Here is a 17,086-nt window from a genome sequence, read left to right on the forward strand (position 1 = left end):
TTTGCACAAAATCACATTTGTACGTCAAAAAAATTACAACAGTCAGGCAACTCCCTCAAAACCACCTTCAAAACCTCCAGCGAAAACTTCTTCATTAACGAAAACAAAACAATGAAAGAAACCGTACTGGACATTCAAGCCAGAAGCACGGGCGATAACCGAATTTTCTCCGGCATCCCTGAACACCCCTCTGACCAGCTCTGATCAAAGACTTTATGAAAAAACAAGATCTTTGTATGAATCAACAAACAAGTTGTTTTTGAGATCTCTGACACAGCAGGAGAGAGCTACTGAAACCTCTCTCCGAGCGGCTGGGCAAAAACTCATCACCGATTACCAATCGCTCCTGACCTTTGGCCTCGGACAGAAATGAGATTCAGACCTTTGAATATAAAGACCCCTCCACCATCAGGTCTAGGTGTTTTGTTGTCACACTTTGAGTTATATTTTTGACAAAAGATGATCGAAACATTGCACTTTCAGAAAACTCTTGGTGGGAATTCATACCTCTGCACCTGGCAGACGCACCTGTACACCAGGTGAAATCCAGGTAACTTTTATTCGTGCTCGTCTTGTTAGTAAACAGGAGTCTCCTGCCGGACATTAATGTGATGTGTCAGCTGGCTCAGAGCTGGAAGAGTCAGGAAATACGTTAAAGGAAAGTAACATTTCCGCGATAACAGTGACAGTGATAATGCTTTGTCTGAAATGTACTCCCACCTTCACTAACCCGCCTCAATACCAACTTCCTGCTTCTAGTCGAGCTTCCTCAACATAATCCTTTCCTGCGGGATGCACGCAGTGCCTCGGCTGCATTTTGGGACATAGTTCTCCGCAGTTGCTCGACTCAGATATTGTGAAACGAAAGCACACAATCATCACTCTAAGGAGCTATCTTATTTCTAATCTGGCTCTGAGTTCCCCGGCTGAAAGCCCCGAGGCCTCCGCTGCCACCTCTTCCTCTTCCTCCTGCTCCTTATGGGAGTTTCCAGTTAGGCTGATCCCTGAACAGGTTCTGATTTTCTGTTTTTAGCTCTAATCTGAAGCGTTTGATTTACTGTAAGCACTTTAAAGTTAAATGCGCAACAAAGTTGGCGAGCCACTGACTCATCGCCCTCTGAGACCAGTCAGTTTCTAGCTGATATGACTCCCACTACATGACTCCTCCTGTACTCCTACGACATGAAGATGCAAAGACAAACATACATGACCTGTAGTTTTTCTGTTACGCTTTGGCCTCGTCCACATGTAGTCAAGAGTGTTTTATTAAGAGAGCTGGATACAGCAATATGGGGCCGCGTTCGTTCCTGACAGCTGCAGCCTGTTGTCATTCCTAAGTCGTCAAATACCGCCGCTTTTGCAGTGATTTTTGTGCAAGATCCTGACGGCAAAAACCACCTTTTGTGTCCTTGTGGTAGTCTGCTGAATGGCATCAGCTGGGAACGAGGCCAAACAGAACCATTCAAGGTGTTATTATACCCACCTGGACGCCCGACGATGTTTGCCGCGGCAGCATGAAACACGACAGGATGGAAGCACGTGGGGTGACTTATAGGGCGGGCAGGAGGGGCGGTGGATGGAGCCAACAGGGCTGGGCAATTAGTCTAAAAATAATCGAAACCGACATTCAGAACCGCTAACCAACGTAATCTTGCCCATGTCGGTTATTTAAAAATTCTGTTAATCCTTTCCTTGCCGGGGATGCCAACTCCCGTGCATCTGCCGTGTGTCTCGTTCTGTCGGACTCTGTCTCACGCTCTCACAGCACTGACGAAAATGTCAGTCCAAAACACCACGACAGCAGAACTGTTTAACAATCATGTAATGAAGTGAACGCTTATGACTCTACAATACAGCCGAGTGTTTGACAACTGAGTCATACGTATGTGCTTCCACCGTGTTTCATTGTCACGGATCAAATGGCTGACGGTCCGACAGCAGCGCAGTGAGACAGACAAGCAGAGCGCAGCTTCTCCTCACAGCACCAAAGTGTCTGAACCAACAAACAGTCAAATATTCAACGATGGAAAGTGACTTCTTTAGACTCTACAGACGACTTTGTGTTAGTTTCAGCTTTAATCAGACTTTGGATGAATTATTTAGAAACAGCAGGACGCATCGCTCCGTGTCTCATCCGGCCGCTCGCGCTGAGCTCTCATTATTATTACCAGGGGCGGATGTAATGTTTTGGGGGCCCGGGGCCACAAGCACATGAGCTTATTTTCTGCCTTTCTCTAACTGTGAATGTCGGCAGGCTGTCGGCAGCTATAGGAGAAGTAGGCCGAATCAAAAGTTTTTAATTCCTGAGGAAAATGATTAATAGCACAGAAGTTTGACAGAAGCTGAAGTCAGAGTCCTGCAGTCAGGAGAGGTTGGACTATTATCAGCACAATGTGCTTCAATTTACCTGAAGTTTGTTTCAGATGGAGCTTTTCATTTTTATATAATGCTGGAAAGTTTAATCAATAATAATAAATCACAAATAAATTAATAAATTACACTCCAACACACCATGGTCACATGACACTGTGTCAGTGAACTATGAGGACAAAAAACAAACCACAGAAAAAAGAAAAAACAAAAATAATCATTCATTAATCATAATCAAGGTAAAATGTTCACTTATTAGAAATACAAATACAAAAGGATTTTTTTTTTTGTGTTAGAAAAAAGGAGAAATCCTCTCATAACACCATTTGAGCTGCACGAGAAGTTTGTCTAAAGTTTTTAATACTTCCCAATCAAAAACATCACAGACACATTTCAGTCGCCACAGAAACGTCACGAGGTTTGCTTCTGTGTTTATGTGCCTGTGCAGTCAAACCGGTCGATCTGTAAAAGTAAAAGCTGGAATCGTGGATGTTTTTAGGTCCATTGTGATAAAAGGGGAAATTATGGGAGGTAAATGTTCACGTTTTCACATCATGTTAATCTTTCACACTGAATACAAAACTTTATTTGACGTCCAATCCAAACAAACACAAGCTCAAAGGCTTGTCCTATTTTTTTTGGGTTTGGTTTTGTTTTTTTTATGTAGTAATGAAAGTGAGAGAATACGACTCACTGTCGAGTTGTGATATTTAAGAATTTTAACATTGATACCTCTTTTATGGAAATGTTTTGTTTTTGTTTTACTGAGTTTGCTGCTGGTTTGAGTCATTTACAAACTGGGACACCAGATTTGCGTTTCACTTTGTGAATCTTCGGAGTCTGAAGTTTAGATCTCAGCGTGGATCAGCGGCGACCGTTCGGTCACCTGGACCTTCGTTTCTCGCTCTGACCTCACATAAATCCAACCACTGACAGAGAACAGGGCCTAAACTGCAGTGACTGACTCCCAGCCTGTCTCTGCTCTTAATTTTGAATTTCCTGATCAGGTTTCCCCTCGAGCAGGAAATTCAGGACACTACAGCCACTAATCTGGTTCAAATCAAAGTTCTTCCTCTGCGAAGGGAAATAGGTCGAACTCAAACAGCAGCGATGCTTCAGGAGACTCTCGAGGGAGCAGCCGAGCACAAAACGTTGGCTTCGTACGTTTCTGCGAAAACAGAGGCCTAAGCGGCCAAACGTTGATTCTTTGTTTTCCCTCCCTTCTCTCCGAGATCATTCCTCGAGATCTCAAGATTTAAAATATGTGTTTTTTCTTGAGATAATCACATAATTAATTTGAGATCTTGAGAAAACAAAACTGTGTTTTCACGAAATAACGACACAATTTGAGATCTCAAGATAAAAAAAACGTTTTCTCTAAATAATGACAAAAATAATATTAATTAATTAATTTGAGATCTCAAGATTAAAAAAAGTGGTTTCCGAAGATAAAGCATAAATAATTTGAGATCTCGATATAAAAAAATGTAACTAAACCTCAACTAAACTAAACATTAGCGTCACTCATTCATTTGTTTAAAAAGTGTTATGAGCTTTCATGCTTTCTGTCCCAAAATAAACACCTTATCTACATTAGCGTCCAGGTCATCCAGCCGTCAGCGCGGCGTGATGTGTCATCTGTGACGGTAATTTCAGGCCTCTCGAATTATTTGTTCTCTAGAAATCTCAAATTAATGATGTCATTATTATTTTGGGAAAAGAGTTTGGTTTCTCCCGAAAATCATCCCGTTATCTCGGGATAACATAAAATGTGTGAGTGAACGGCCGCACAGGGCTTCCGCAGAAAACTTCAGATGCTTCTGAGGCATTCGCTGAAACCTTTTTGTTTGGAGCAAACTCTCATCTAACAGGAAGTCTTTCTTGTCAGCTCATCTGTGTTTGACAGGTTGGAGATCATCTGATTTACTCAGATTCTGTTGAGTGATTGTAAAACTGCATCGTGAACGGGAATCTACGAGCGCGCAGCCTGTTATCGTGGAACTTCCTGCTGGTTTCCTGTTGTTTTCAGCCAGCGTCTGCTGAGGTCTGATGGAGTCCGGCTGATAAAGCGGCTGCCGGCTGAAACAGTGACCGGCCTGAACGGAGCTGATATATCGAGGGAAACTCCATCAGTCACAAACGTGGACAAGTTTAATTCCATAGTGACACCTCTGCTGTTTTTGGAGGATCTCTGGAGTTTTATTGAACTCGTTCCAAGAAATGTGAAGAATGATTCATGTGGTGTTTTTGGAAGCTGATGTCCGTTTAAGATAAAGTACATTTGTCAACAATCTGCTCTGAACTGTTTCTACTGAAGTGAAACAAAAATCAGGTTTCAATGACACATCTCTTTTTAGGGACAAGAGGAGACGCAAACATTTTACATCAAACATGAACACAAAAGGATTTTTAAAGAATAAAGTCAGAAAATACAGAGAAAATCGGACATGCTCAGCAGCTTTTTTTTTTATTTTCCTTTTTTTTTTTTTTGGCTGAAATATTACTTTGCTGAGACTGAGACTATTTAGTCACGTTTTGAAACCATGGAGAACTACTGCAAATTGCAAATACTGTTAACGCTTTGAAACCTAAGCAAATAAGCTTGGTTTCTTTAAAAAATGTTAGAGGGCAGCAAGCAACTAAATAAGAAATGATCCAAAAATTAGCAAGAAATTAATAAGACGTTTCTGTAACACAATTTGAAATGTATATTAAGAGAATTGTAAATATTTTACTTATTTCAATGTCACATTTTACTTTTTTTTGTCTTTTTCTTTTTTTTAGTTTGCATGATTTTTCTTGCCAAGTTGCTAATTATGTTTTTTTTTTCCTGCAAGAAACCAAACCAATTTTCTCTGGTTTCAGATGTTAAAAATTCTCGCGAAAGGCGACTAATGCAGCACAAGTTGATTGATGATGGTTCATCAATCGTGTTATACGAGCAATAATGGAAAGGCGAGCCCCTCATACGTGGGAGCGGCCATGTATGAGGGATTTTTGGGAGCTGAAAGTCCACAATGTTTTTAAGAGTAATGTGATGCAGTAACAGCTCTTGTAGCTCCTGCTGCATCATGAGGGAGCCAGTTCCTACTGACAAGCATGTAGACATAGCATCATGTGACCTAAAAAAGTGTTTCCATTGCAGTTTTACCAAATATGTATTTTACAATCACCTAAAATACCATCTCATGTGAGAATAAAAAATTTTTTGCAAAAAAAGAAAAAAAAGTTTCCATTTCAATTTGTGCAATTTGAGGGTTAATGGAAACAAACCTAAGGACAGTTATCTGTAACAGGAGATGGTGGAGACCAAAAACAGAGCTAAAAGAAGGAATATTAAACTGACATACATCAGGTGTCACAAAAAAACCAACTCCTGATGAATCATCATGTTGCTCTCTGATTACTAATAGTGGAAAAAAACATGAACTTCAAATCTCACAGGTGAAATCTGTGTTCACAGCTTGTTTTTTCCTTAAAAGTAGTGGCCAAAAACAGAAGAAAATCAGTTACTAAACGTTTGATCCTAATAAATTAAAGCCATAACAACATCCTGTTTTGCTTTGAGTCACTGTTGACTCTTCCTGTATTCAACCATCTCTCCCAAACATGAACCATGCGTCTCCACACTCATAAAATATGATTTACATAAAATATGGAAATCAAGTTTTAGCTGCTTTGATCGCATATTAGTGGGAGTCATTTATATATTTTCAACGAATGTTTTGCGGAAACAATCATTACAAACATTTGAGGACTTGGCGGGCACGTTAAAATGTTTCCTCATGACAATCTGGACGACGTTACGCTTGTCTGCAGGCATATTTTCTGTTACAAATCAAGTCAAGTTAATTCCTAAAAAAACAGGATTGGAATTGATCACATGCATCAAAACATGGTGATAAAAGTGTTTTCAGTTTATAACTATCCCTAAAATACCAAGAAATCATTGGGGAGATTTCATGACAACATCAAGATAAAGCTCGACTAACACAAGAAAAAAACAGAGCACTACAGTATATTTAACCCTTAAAAACCTGAGCTTGATTTCTGTCAAAAACACGGGAGGAAGGCAGTGAGCAAAAAAAGAGAAATGTGCAAGAATATTATCTGAAATTAGCAAGACAAGACAAAATAAGATTCAACAAAATAAAACAAAACAAAACAAAAAGAAAGATTAAAACGAACAAACAAGGCATACAAGACCTGGAAAAGTGTTTTAGGAAAATAGTCACAATAATGCAACATAATTTTAAATATGTAATTGTGTTCATTTGAATTTTTTTTTCCTAGTTTATTTCTTCTTTCCCTGGACATTTCCCCCTCGCTTTTTTGAAATACCAAAAAAAGGAACAAACAAAATCACGGGAAAGTAAAAAAAGAAAAAAAGAAAATATTGCTTAAAACGACAATAATTCTGTAGAATAATTTTAAATGAATTTCAAATATCTAATATAAACATAGCTCTCTGGACATTTTTGCCAAAGCTTTTTAAAAATAATTCTCTAAATCTACTAATTTCTTGCCTTTTTTTCACGTTTTTGAAAGAAATCACACCAGTTTGCTCAGAGTTCAAAATGTTTAAATACAGCATGAAAAGTGATGTTTCTCCAGGTTTCAAAGGGTTAACGGAGGAGGAGATAGTGAGCAAAGACTTGATGATGAGCACTTCCTGTTTGTTTCTGGTGACTGCAGGATGTTTATCCCACCGTGGAGTTTAAAGTTTTACATCCACGCCGCTGTCGTAAATAAAGAAATGGGCCACTGTGTGTGTGTGTGTGTGTGTGTGTGTGTGTGTGTGGAGGTGAACTGTTTAGATCTGACTGTTCAGTTTGTATCAGTCACTTCCTGTCATTCGAGTTTGTTGGGAAAATCCACCGAGAGGCGAGAAAAATCAGCACACACAAACACAAACACAAACACACACACACACACACACACACACCACCTGCACCAAACATGCAGCGTGTCTGAAAGCCCCCGTCAGACGATCAGGTGGATACCACGCTGAGCGTGTGCAGAGAGTTCGGTAAACTCCGTCTGTGATGTCATCTGGGCGCCAAAGTAAACACGGATCAGAGAGACGACGGAGGAAGATGACTAACAAGCTAAGCTAAGTCACGAATTTGCTTGTTTACTGCATGAATGTCTCTGTCACACTGAACGCTGAACCTGCTCAAACTTTAAGACTTTATATGGAGAAAAAAAAAAAAAGAAAAAAAAAAGCGTCCGACATAATCCCGAGTCAGATTACACTTTTACAAACAAGCCTTCTCCTAAAAGGACTATTTGACGGTGCTGTTTTTTGTAAAGTGAACTTGATAAATGAAATGTATTATAATAATTTTAATATTTTATCTTTGCATGTTATATTGGTCCTGTTTGAGTTCTGGGATGTAATGATTTTTGGCACTGCCGTACACGTTGTTCTTTACCTGTTTTAAATCCAAGAGTTTGTCCTTTTATTGGCATTCAACCTGTTTTATGTGAGATTTTTTCTTTTATTAGTGTCTTATCTGCTTATGCATATATGGTTATATCTTTTAATTGTATTTTTTATCCGTCTAAATGAAGTTAATTCTCTTTTCCACATTTTATTAACTTATTTATGAAATTATATTTTTAAACTAGCACCCTCAAAAGTTTTTTTTACGTATGCTACTACTATTATTGCGCTTTAATGTTTTAATGTTCTCAATTTTGGTTATGTCATAAGGAGGCAGGGGAGGGGCTACATGGGTTTCTGACATATACACACACACACATATATATATATGTGTGTGTGTGTATATATAATATTGATTAATTCTAACGTAACACTCTTTTCACAGGCTCCCTTGTTTTTACTTTTCAACAATAAAAATACGTTGCAAAGTTGCGGTAAACCTCTGGGAAATGACCATAAAAACGGGCAATAATTGAATTATGACATAAATCTTTTCACATGCTGAAGCTTCTGCAAAAAGAATGAATGCTCTTTCTACTACCGTTCATATTTTAGATCTTTTTAAACAGCTCCATCCAACAGCCTGTGTTTTTAAAGGGTTAATTGTATCTGATTTATCATGTTTTTATCATCAGTCTCAAACACACTACAGGAAGTCCTTCGAGTGGCAGTGTTGTAAACGATTTTATGAGCCTGTTTCTTTCAGCTTGTGTACTTCATGTTGCAATTTCCTGAATTTCCCATAAAATCTTCTCGTCATGAGAGATCCGATTATTCAGATGTTTCCGGTCATCCAGAAGAGCATCGGTAAACATACGGCACACGCTGTCCAGCATCCCGGGGTTATTCCAGCGCCGCATGCAGATATGTTAACAAATGTGCATATTAGTCTTTGATTTGTTGGCAGCACATAAGCAGTTAACCCTTTGAAACCTGGATCAACACCAGTTTTTTTTTTTTTGGGCTGCATTCACAAACTGTTTGACCCTTTGAAACCGCAGCAAAGTGTTTTTTTTTCTGTCAAAGAAGTTAAGTTGCTCATTGCCTTCTTCTCATGTTTTTGAAAGAAATTATACAAATTTTCTCAGGTTTCAAAGGGTTAAATACCACCTTTGTGCTGTAAATAGAATAAAAGTAAAGATGTGATTTTTTTCTTGCACTTCGACTGATTTCAACTACAAAACTAGATAAACCGCCAGTTAGCAGTCAGATTGCAGTAATAACAAAACTGAAATAAAAACAGCCCGCAGGCCCTAACTGCTGACTGCTGACTGATGCTTTTATATAAACAGATTTTACCAGAGCAAACTTTCAGAAACGTGACCGCGTTTATGCCCCCGTACTTCTGCAGATCTCAGCTGTACTGTTTGGTTTAGCACGTTAAAATCTAAGCACTATAGTTTGATTTCTTGCAAAAACATGGGGAAAAGGCATTAAGCAATTTAATAAGCCAGGGTCCAAAAATGAGCAAGAAATTAGAAAAAAAAATACCTTAAAATATGCAAGAAAAAAAAGATAAAAGAACAAACAAGAAGCAATTCAAAAAAGTGCTAAACATTGAAAAAAAGAATCCTGAAAAATTATGAGTATATTTTTAGACATTTTCTGTTTTAGTTTTTAGTTTTTTATCTCCATAGAATAAAAAATAAAATAAAATAAAATAAAAAAAACTAACTGAACTGAACTTTGATCAAATTAAATTATATTAAATTAAAATAAATCAGGTATTTTTCTTGTCACCTCTCATTAATTTCTTGCAATTGTGGGACATTTCCTCATTTGCCCCCATGTTTTTGTGAAAAATCTGACTAATTTGTTGAACTTTCAAAGGGTTAAACAGCTTGTGAAAGGCATCTGAACGCAGCACATGAAAGCTGAAGTCGACGTTTAAAAGGGTTGGTCGGCTTTTATGAAAAGTTTTCTGGTTAAAGTTCACAGATTTCCTGTTAATCATCCGTCGGTTCCTCCTCTCACCTGCCCGTCAGGCTGCGGTTATGAAGTTGCTGCCAGCTTCATACCTGAGTCATGACACCAACACGCTTCACTGAGACAACGGCACTTTCACTCACCAGACTTCCACTAAAGACGACCTTCTCGTACGAGTCGCATTCGAGGTCACAAACTGACTTGAGCTTCTAGGAATGCAGAAGCGCCGGCTTCAACAACAGAGTGAAAGTGAAAGCGCGTTATCTGACTGACTGTTGTGTCGTAATTATGTTAAGTGGTTTGATGAAGTGATACACACTTTATCTAATGTGTCACACCCACAGCAAACTTCCCACTGAGTAAACAACATCAATCACCGTGATTAAAGACGTTAAAAACAGGAACACTTCACTCTTCGAGCTGGAAACTGAAACATGATAGGACATAAAAAACTGCCTTCTTCCAGAAATCCGTGATTGTTGTTAATTCAACTTTGTCTCATTTCTTCTTTTTAGATTTAACTTATTATTGCCACAAATCACAGTAGGCTAATATTTCAATTTTTTTTTAGAGGTGTTGACATGCAGCAAAGGGCCGAGGCTGGAATCGAACCTGCAGCCGCTCTCTCATCACCAGAAACTGCACTGAGACGCTCAAAAAAATCAAACAGATGGAAACATGTCGGCTCGTACCGCCTGTAAGGAGGTGTTCGAGGTGGAGGTTGATCGACAGAAGATACTGAAAATGTAATGAAGAACACATCAAACTGCAACAGAAAGGTGAGAATATTCCTCCAATTTTCAGTTTATATGAAAGCGAGAGGCTTCATAAGCCCACTGGAGTGCAAAAAGATCGATGTCAAATGTACTTTATAACAGGATTTATAAAAGACCTACGATTACGGCGGTGCATGTAGATGCAGCAGCCAGAAGCTCCTCAAATCCTTGCTACTGTTTTGCTATATTTTTCTGTTTTAGGCACCAATGCTCCCTCTGCTGAAGCACGACTTTTCTACGATAGAGAAGCTCTTGTCAACGTCAGGAAAAGCTGTGTGAAGTTTGGACTGAATGCAGCAAACCACGAGAGGATCCTCACCAACGACATACATCGAGCGGCCAGTCAGACCAGAGGGGAGAAACGAAACTAAAAGATGAAGAGAGGGAGGAGAGCCGGCATCAGGGCGAGGCTGACCCGCCTTGGACCGAGAGCTGTTCCTCTACCAAGCCGTCTTCTGGCTAATGTCCGCTCACAGGAGAATAACGTGGATGAGATGTGATTGAGGATCAATCAACAACGAATCAGAGATGCACACATCTTCACAGAGACATGGTTAACCCCTAACATCCCAGATCAAGCTGCTGCACTGGATGGGCTAACCTTGTTCAGAGCCAACAGGACACAAGACTCAGATTCAAGAAATGCACTGCAGGAACTGACTGATGCCATCAACAGCAACAAACACCCGGATGGAAATTTAGTTGCTGCTGATTTTAATCATCTCATCCTTCAACCCCAAAGATGCAGCAGGATCAATGACAAATGTAATTTCATTTTGTTTAAAAATTGACTAATAAATTTACCTTCTGCCTTGTGATTTACCACCTCTCTCCCTCAATGTAATTACACATACATATCTATTGCCCGTGCACACTTTAGTCCACTGGTTCCCAGCAATGTGGTCCCGAGCCTCATTAGAGTCGCCAAAACTTTGGTCCACTCTAAGAGGACTGACTTTGGTTCTTTAAAGAGGACTAAATGTGAAAACACCTGAAAACTCCACGCAGGGATCACAGCCAGCAGTGAATAATCAAACCCATCAGCCAGGAGGAAAAGGGGGGAACTGAGAAGTGACCTGACATTTTTTCCCAAGAACAGGGAAGAACGTTTTCTCAGAAAAACTTAAGTGTCATCATCTGTTTTTAGGGGAAACACTTGTGGTGTTGTAACCGGCAACAAAAACTGTCAATAAATGTAAACATTTTTAATCCACAGATAATCGTCCAGATTTCAGACGCAGCTGTCCAGCTGCTGACCGTTCCTCGGATGTAAAGGGAAAGAAAACAGTCTGGTCCAACGGTGAAATACGAGGAGACAGAAGTATTCACCTCCCTGCTGTCCCACTAGTTAAATTTGGGGATTTGGGGAAGTTGTCCCCTGGACTCAGCTCTGGTGGAGGATCATCGACAGTGATGGAGTTGTCACTTTGGATCACAGGGTGACAATAAAGACACCGAGCACCACGGAGGAAGCTGCACAGTCGGCCAGCAGGAGGGGAGCAGCCGCAGGTCAAACACATGTCAGAGTGTATGAACTCAGTTCCTCACACACACACACACACACACACACACCGCAGCTACACCACGTCTCCTCACAGCAGAGGATTTTCTTACAAGCAGAAGTTATTTTAGCTCAGTTTAAAAAAAAGTTTATCAAATCACAACTCGCTGACAGCTGATTACACAGGAGAACTCTTACTTAAGTCGTATTTCGGGAAATAATCATGATGATCGATATCGGCTGATAAGATACCAATAACCGATATCTTCTTTTTGTTTGTTTTTCAGAGGATAGACAAAAAGCTGGAAAATTGCTTTCTTGTAAAAGAAAGCAATTTTCAAGAGCAAAATCAATTTCATTTTTATATTTGTTTTTTTTATCTTCTTATGTCAACTTAAACTGTAGAAAAATAATGCTGAAGATAATGTTGTGTTTGAGTTCTTGTGGATCTACAGAGAGGAACGTTCCCCAAACTGTCAGGAAGCAGCTACAGAACCGTCCCTAAGTGACAGCTCTGCTGTGATCTCTGCACATTTACATCAAACATCAGACATCAGTTTATTCTTCCAGCAGAATCGAGCTGGAAACTCACTACACCTGAACTCAAACCGCGTCCAGCGTGTCCTCTCATCATGTCCTCTCATCGTGTCCTCTCATCATGTCCTCTCATCATGTCCTCTCATCATGTCCTCTCATCATGTCCTCTCATCATGTCCCCGTCACACACACACGGAGCAGAAGGAGGGAGGGGGGAGACGGCGGCCTCTTACTCCGGTGTTCAGCGGTTACTGTGAGCAGCGAGCTCACTAATAAATGACAGAATCAGGACCGGATTGAGACATTTTGGTGTCCTAGAAGAGACTGAGATCACCTGAAGGACAATGAGTGCATAGCGGACATTCAGAGACATCGGCGGAGACACCACTTGGGACACCAGCGGAGAATGAGAGTGGAGCGGACATTCAGAGACACCGACGATGACATCGGCGAAGACATCGGCGGAGAATGAGAACGAGAGGACATTCAGAGACACCGGCTGAGACACTGGCTAAAACACCGGCAGAGAATGAGAGCGAGCGGACATTCGGAGACATCGGCGGAGACACCGTTGGACAATGACAGTGGAGCTTGTTGGTTTGTTTGTGGACGTGGAAATGTTTTATTGCATAACATCCGTAACAGTGTCCCCTACACTACAGCGAAAACACCGACTGACGTAAAATCTGGTCACTGGTGAGGAAAGAGTTAAAAAAGATAAAGAAATAATGGGTTAAACCCTGCTGCTGACTGATGACATGTTGTGGACTGATCTAACAGCAGCAGTTTGACGCAGCGTAATGCAGTGTGTGTAGTAACGGCAAAGTGAAACCATGGCAACACGGGCGAAATAAAAGCAATTTATGCTAATTATTATCAGTTCTATTTATCAGCCAACCAGCCAATGTTATTATTCAAACTACTGGTATGACATCATAAGTCCAATTATCGGGCGATAATTATCGATCTGATAATTATTGTGCATTCCTAATCATAAGGTTAATTTGGTTTAAATATGTATTTTCTGTCAGACATTGAATATGACAAATAAACTGTAGAACAGGCATCACCAACCCGCCCATGCAAACTGTGTAGACTACCACTGGTCGAGTATATCTGATGACGTTTGACGAGGCTTAGGTGGGAGGTAACATTTCATATCTTCCTAAAATTACCAGGGTACCCCCACCCGGACAGCAAATGCACTCCTTTCTTTCACCTTTTAGACTAACAAATACACCACAGAAACCCACAAAAAACGTGATGAGAAGTGATATTCTCAAAGATATTTTCCTTATTAGAGAAATGCAACTCTTTTGAATTCAACTTAATCAACACAATGACTCATTGTAAAACATACTCTGCCCAAACTGGACAGAAACAAAACAAAAACTCATCCAGACCGTCTCGGTTACTCTTTGCTTGTACTCACTTAATAAATCCACTGATCCAACAACCAAGAGCTCTGGTTTGGTTAAATAAATCCTTAACTCACAAAGTTAGAAATGTTAAAAAAACCATGCTGTTATTCCCCACGCTCTCTCTCTGCCTGCTGACCGCCGGCTGTTGTCAGTCCTGTACCTTTATCAATAATAATAATGAACCTGTATTATTATTGTAACACTAATCAGTAGATTTCACTGATTTAAAGCAGTCTTTCTGCACTGTCAAGAGGGAAAACCTCCAAATTCAATAAAGCTGTTTTATTTTAGGGGTTTAGTGAGGGCAGGTCATTTTTGACCCTTAGGACAAGTTCAGACAATACAAGGGTTAAAAGCTGATTCCTGGAAACAAAGCGGAGCACGAGGAAACCGGGCTGCAGGTCTGCATGTCGCCCCTGATCGCCGTGTGTTTGGGCATCAGGTCTGTGACTGCAGCAGGGCTCAGGTGGAGGCCGGCGGGGCCACATAGCTGAGAGCAGCCGAGGCGTGATGAGACACGCAGCGTCTGAACACGGCGCAGGTTTATCTGGGTCACATCCAGACTCTCAGAAACAGCAGCACTGACACTCGGATTATTAGACTGACGCAACGCGCCTGCTGCTGATGAAGGCTCACGCTGCAGCGCACGAAATGTGTCATTCATGGCGAAACGTGTCATTCATTACGTGTTGTTTCTAACAATGCAAACGCTGAAATGGGAAAGCATTTATTTCAACTGCTAAAGATCAATATTCAGACAGACTGGCCTTTTAAGGATCTAGATTTTTGGGATTTTCTGAATGATTGTTAAAACATTCTTAACACACTCATCCCTCTATCCACCTAGACTCATAAAGACGTGCATACGTGCAGTTTTTCTTTGACCTCAGTCATTGTGTAATTGTGTGCATGTGCACCAGCCTGATTTTCGCTCCCACAGATGCCTTTAACGAGCTGTTTGCTTGAATACTTCGTCTCCTCCTCCGGTCTTTAGACCTACCCAGAATACAAAGAGCAGCCCTGATCTCATCCCGTCTCCAAAGTCCTTCAACAACACTGTTTTTCTTCAAAAGACCGACTTAAATAATTACACTTCTTAAGAAATATTAACAGGCAAACAGCTGATTAAAGGCTTTTGTTTTGCACGTTGTTGTTTTCCTGCGCTATTCTAACCCCAATCACCAGGATAGATGTTTCAACTGTACGTTTCTGCAAACGCCAACAATATCTTTACGTTCCATATGCAGATACTTTGAAGGTTTGACATGTTTGATTTTATGTTTTTTAACACAAAAAGACATGTTTAGGGCTGGAAAATATGCTTTAGCTCGACATACCTGGTTTGTGAACCACAAACAGAAATGTTTCAGAAGCTGGTCTCTCACAGGTGCAACAACACTCAAACCAACAGAATCAGCCTTCCTCTTATCATCACTGCAACATCCTTAAAAAACAGAATCTTTTAAGTTTTGAGAGCTTTACAGAGTTTAAATTTGCATGTTCAATGTTTAAATTTTTGCTTGCATCCTCAACTTTGAGGGAACTCATGAAACAAAGGATAGTCAGTGGCACCACCACAAGGCCCACGACCAGAGGGGACCGTGAGGTTCCCCACAGACACACCTCATTTGGAAAAATGGTTCTAAAATTTGGAATAGCCTCCCGCTGATATAAGGGAATGCCCCACTTACTCCACTTTTACAACCCATCTCAAACTACGGCTGAATGATAATCCGAACTGTAATCATTCTTGAACTGTTGTACAAAACACATGCATATAGAGTAATATACAGGGTTTTTTTTTAACTTTTCTTTCCTCAAGCGACTCGAACCGTCCAAAGCTGCAGGGACGAGGAAACATCTCTCAAGTTACTGCTGTGTGCAAAACCAACACGTTGTACTCTCTGCACACAGATAAAGCACTTTACACTTTATACCACACAGCTTACATTGTCACTTCAAATGCACTTTGTCCTCTGTATAAATCATGTTGTTTTTTTCTGTCCTCAGTTTCTCTCACTCCCTATTACACTCTACCAAGCCTTCTTCTGGCTAACGGCCGCTAAAAAAGTTGCAATTGAGGCTGACTTAAAATCAGAGACAGCTCTGCGAACATCTTCACAGAGACATGGTTAACTCCAAACATCCTGGGTCAAGCTGTGTCACTGGATGGGCAGTGTGACACACTTGTTCAGAGCCGACAGGACACAAGACTCTGGTGCTAATTCAAAAAATGCACCCTTTTAAATAAATAAATAAATAAATAAATTTCCAAAAACTCTGTAGAATATATCCACTTCTGTTGGTCTGCAGTTTTTTCACCATCCATCCAAATGCCGACTTTAAAAACCGCAGTTTGTTTTTGGCGGAGCTTCGCCTCGATGACCCGCCGCCTCTATTCTTTTATAAATACCAGTTTCGGTGTTAGACATCGAGTCCACCTGGTGTTAGTGAGTTTGCATCGCCTCCTGATCAAACTGTGATCTGACTGCAGCGACAGCAGCGTGTCTACAGGGTGCAGGTCGGCCGCCCTCTGAGACGACAGGACGTGACCCCTCACCAACAGGAAGAGGATACGGGCCGACAGGAAATGGATTTCTTCCTTGGAGCAGCTTTTTATAGAAACACGACCATTAGGAGTGTTTATATCTGCACTGAGTGACCTGAGCTGAGGGTTTATACGCTTAACTACCAGCAACACACACGAACGAACGAACACACACACACACACACACACACACACACACACACACACACACACACGTGAGCGAACACAGGGAGGAACTCCGAGGAAACAACAGGAAACCCGGCAGAGAGGAGGAAAGAAGGGAGAAATAGTTGTTCCTCTGTATTTATCTCTACATCTTTAACCCTTTGGAACCTGAAGAAAATTGGCTTGATTTCTTTTAGAAATGTAAGAAGACAATGAGCAACAGCAGGAGAAATTAAAAAACAACCCAAAAATGAGCAAGAAATGACTAAAAACATACAAGAAAAACCACCTGAAAATGAGTAATAAATTAATCAATTATAAACCTTTTAAAAAGTGCTTAAAATTAAGAATCCTGTAACATAATTTAAATATATAATTATGATACATGTACAAGCC

The 17,086-nt window shown here is 40.4% G+C and overlaps 1 protein-coding gene and 1 long non-coding RNA gene across 3 annotated transcripts in view; one reads left to right on the forward strand and one right to left on the reverse strand.

Moving 5' to 3' along the window:
* chp2 (calcineurin-like EF-hand protein 2) overlaps nt 1-17,086 on the reverse strand; it is a 53,709-nt gene that overhangs the window by 15,731 nt on the left and 20,892 nt on the right. The gene's annotated exons all lie outside the window — the stretch shown is intronic.
* On the forward strand, nt 7,214-16,806 carry LOC148189284 (uncharacterized). Its single transcript, XR_015776748.1, has 3 exons — nt 7,214-10,521; nt 10,720-11,283; nt 11,735-16,806. It is a non-coding gene; the product is annotated as an uncharacterized LOC148189284 (long non-coding RNA).

Source organism: Plectropomus leopardus, chromosome 6, assembly GCF_026936395.1.
Source record: "Plectropomus leopardus strain MGB_pleo_1.0 chromosome 6, ASM2693639v1, whole genome shotgun sequence".
NCBI lineage: Eukaryota > Metazoa > Chordata > Actinopteri > Perciformes > Serranidae > Plectropomus > Plectropomus leopardus.